General features: G+C 51.3%; 1 long non-coding RNA gene across 1 annotated transcript; it reads left to right on the plus strand.

Moving 5' to 3' along the window:
• Nucleotides 1-1,367: 1,367 nt before the first annotated feature.
• Nucleotides 1,368-2,736, plus strand: LOC121275184. The gene is made up of 2 exons (XR_005942367.1): nt 1,368-1,608; nt 2,531-2,736. It is a non-coding gene; the product is annotated as an uncharacterized LOC121275184 (long non-coding RNA).
• Nucleotides 2,737-3,212: the final 476 nt, after the last annotated feature.

The raw sequence follows: 3,212 nt of genomic DNA on the forward strand, positions 1-3,212 counted from the left end.
CTCCTCCAGCCCCTACACCCCTCCCTATCTCTGTAACCTCCTCCAGCTCCTACACCCCTCCCTATCTCTGTAACCTCCTCCAGCCCCTACAACCCTCCCTATCTCTGTAACCTCCTCCAGCCCCTACAACCCTCCCTATCTCTGTAACCTCCTCTAGCCCCTACAACCCTCCCAATATCTGAAACTTCCTCCAGCCCCTACAACCCTCCCTATCTCTGTAACCTCCTCCAGTACCTACAACCCTCCCTATCTCTGTAACCTCCTCCAGCCCCTACAACCCTCCCTATCTCTGTAACCTCCTCCAGCCCCTACAACCCTCCCTATCTCTGTAACCTCCTCCAGCCCCTAAACCCTCCCTATCTCTGTAACCTCCTCCAGCCCCTACAACCCTCCCTATCTCTGTAACCTCCTCCAGCTCCGACAACCCTCCCTATGTCTGTAACCTCCTCCAGCCCCTACAACCCTCCCTATCTCTGTAACCTCCTCCAGCACCTGCAATCCATTTTACAAAGTTAAAATGGGTTTTTTGTGCCCTTCGCTGGCTGGGCCCAGCATTTATTGCCCATCACTAATTGCCCCCTTGAGAAGGTGGTGGGTGAGCTGCCTTCTTGAGCCGCTGGAGTCCCCGTGTGGTGTAGGTACACCCACCGTGCTGTTAGGGAGGGAGTTCCAGGATTTTGTCCCTGTGGTGTAGGTACATCCACAGTGCTGTTAGGGAGGGAGTTCCAGGATGTTGTCCCTGTGGTGTAGGTACACCCACAGTGCTGTTAGGGAGGGAGTTCCAGGATTTTATTCCTGTGGTGTAGGTACACCCACGGCGCTGTTAGGGAGGGAGTTCCAGGATTTTGTCCGTGTGGTGTAGGTACACCCACAGCGCTGTTAGGGTGGGAGTTCCAGGATTTTGTCCCCGTGTGGTGTAGGTACACCCACAGCGCTGTTAGGGTGGGAGTTCCAGGATTTTGTCCCCTGTGGTGTAGGTACACCCACAGCGCTGTTAGGGAGGGAGTTCCAGGATTTTGTCCCTGTGGTGTAGGTACACCCACAGCGCTGTTAGGGAGGGATTTCCAGGTTTTTGTCCCCGTGTGGTGTAGGTACACCCACCGTGCTGTTAGGGAGGGAGTTCCAGGATTTTGTCCGTGTGGTGTAGGTACACCCACCGTGCTGTTAGGGTGGGAGTTCCAGGATTTTGACCCAGCGACAGTGAAGGAACAGCCGATATATTTCCAAGTCAGGATGGTGAGTGACTTGGAGGGGGAACTTCCAGGTGGTGGTGTACTCACCCCTCCCTAACAGCGCGGTGGGTGTACCTACACCACAGGGACTGCAGCGGCTCAAGAAGGCAGCTCACCCCCACCTTCTGAAGGGGGCAATTAGGGATGGGCAATAAATGCTGGGCCCAGCCATTCCAGGGATTGACCAGCGACGTGTGAATAATTTTCAAACAGCCCTGCCTGTCCTCCGTGAACGAATCCCATTCTCTCTCCCTGTCTCCAGTCAGGCAAGGTCAGTGCTGATAACACAGTCGGTAGATTTCTCATCGATTTGGTGAACAAGGTCCCAAAGATCTCAGCCCAGGATTTTGAAGCCATGCTGAATAGTAACATCAACGTGAGTTCCCCAAATTTAATCTAATCGAGGGGTTCGGGGTGGTTTATATAAAGAATAACAGATACCCAGGAGTGAGTTACAGACTGGAATCTAATCGAGGGGTTCGGGGTGGTTTATATATAGAATAACAGATACCCGGGAGTGAGTTACAGACTGGAATCTAATCGAGGGGTTCGGGGTGTTTTATATATAGAATAACAGATACCCGGGAGTGAGTTACAGACTGGAATCTAATCGAGGGGTTCGGGGTGGTTTATATATAGAATAACAGATACCCGGGAGTGAGTTACAGACTGGAATCTAATCGAGGGGTTCGGGGTGGTTTATATATAGAATAACAGATACCCGGGAGTGAGTTACAGACTGGAATCTAATCGAGGGGTTCGGGGTGGTTTATATATAGAATAACAGATACCCGGGAGTGAGTTACAGACTGGAATCTAATCGAGGGGTTCGGGTTGTTTTATATATAGAATAACAGATACCCGGGAGTGAGTTACAGACTGGAATCTAATCGAGGGGTTCGGGGTGGTTTATATATAGAATAACAGATACCTGGGAGTGAGTTGCAGACTAGAATCTAATCGAGGGGTTCGGTGTGGTTTATATATAGAATAACAGATACCCGGGAGTGAGTTACAGGCTGGAATCTAATCAAGGGGTTCGGGGTGGTTTATATATAGAATAACAGATACCTGGGAGTGAGTTGCAGACTAGAATCTAATCGAGGGGTTCGGTGTGGTTTATATATAGAATAACAGATACCCGGGAGTGAGTTACAGGCTGGAATCTAATCGAGGGGTTCGGGGGGGTTTTTATCAATATACAGTAACTTTACCGGTTTGCTTAATGGTTTTTCTCTCCCTCTCTCCCTCTCTCTCTCCCTCCCTCTCCTTGTGTCTCCCTCTGGTCCCCTGAGCAGGACTTACTGATGGTGACTTACCTCTCGAACCTCACGCAGGCTCAGATTGCTCTGAACGAGAAGCTCGTCGCTTTATAGCTCTCCTGGAGGGAGCGATGAGCCTCGGGCTGAGGAGGGATGAGCTGTCCGGGGAAGAAAGTCTTGGTGTGTTGATCAATAAATCCCCCGCCAACCCCGTCGCAAAAATAAAGTTTCACTGTTGAGTATTCATGGTGTCCGACACGTGTGTCTTGTTTCTCTCTCTCTCTCTCTCTCTCTCTCTGTCTCACCTGTGGTCTCCGTAATCAGCAGACAATCGCCTTTTTATTGTGTGATTGGCTTTGTTGGTGACCCTCACCGCGCGGAGCAGCTGAATCCAGAGGTTGTTGTCATTTTACATTAAACCCGGCGCTGCCCAGACCAGCTGAGGGACACGTTTCAGTCGGCTGGGTTGAAATCCTGGCTGTCGTCTTGGGGAGGGAAGGTGGCCTTTGGCCATATTTAGGATGGGGTGTCTCTGGGCTCCACAGTCGGCCATCTTGAGGAGGGCAGGGCCTCCCTTGCCCCACTCCACCCCCTCCCCCTTCTCCTGCCATTAACTGTAAATGAAGGGAAATATTAACACATTGCAAATGGCCGCCCCAATCAGCCATCGTTTGACCATCATGTGGAGGGTGACACACTGCAAATGGCTGCCCCAATC

This window comes from Carcharodon carcharias, unplaced genomic scaffold (genome assembly GCF_017639515.1).
Source record: "Carcharodon carcharias isolate sCarCar2 unplaced genomic scaffold, sCarCar2.pri scaffold_1214_ctg1, whole genome shotgun sequence".
Lineage (NCBI taxonomy): Eukaryota > Metazoa > Chordata > Chondrichthyes > Lamniformes > Lamnidae > Carcharodon > Carcharodon carcharias.